A 360-nucleotide genomic window follows, 5' to 3' on the forward strand; every position below is an offset into this window, starting at 1 on the left:
TCCCTTAAATATCGATCATAACCCAAATCAAAGCATAATATCGAGGTAAACACACCGACACTCATTTTTCCCTCGAAACACGAAAACAAAATCCCACGAACGGTTGAGAAATTGCATGCATGCTTCGGCCACCCTCGCAGCCTGTGCTATATCTCCCTTGGCCGCCCATGCAGGTAGGAAAGTCAACATTTGCTTAGCTGGTGAACTGTTGGCTTAGGTGTGGCCGAGTGTTACTTCTTCAGATTACGTTTATCCTTTATCTTGGCTATGCACGGGGCGCCGGCAGACCTTCGTTCGTGCAACATTAACGCCTGTCGTCTTTTGCAGTGCGGGGCAGTTTGTTTGTTTGTTGTATACGTG

At 47.5% G+C, this 360-nt stretch overlaps 1 protein-coding gene across 1 annotated transcript in view; it reads left to right on the forward strand.

Moving 5' to 3' along the window:
• LOC119589398 overlaps positions 1-360 on the forward strand; it is a gene marked incomplete in the record, with an annotated part of 55,185 nt that overhangs the window by 11,056 nt on the left and 43,769 nt on the right.

Source organism: Penaeus monodon, chromosome 25 (genome assembly GCF_015228065.2).
Source record: "Penaeus monodon isolate SGIC_2016 chromosome 25, NSTDA_Pmon_1, whole genome shotgun sequence".
NCBI classification, from domain to species: domain Eukaryota; kingdom Metazoa; phylum Arthropoda; class Malacostraca; order Decapoda; family Penaeidae; genus Penaeus; species Penaeus monodon.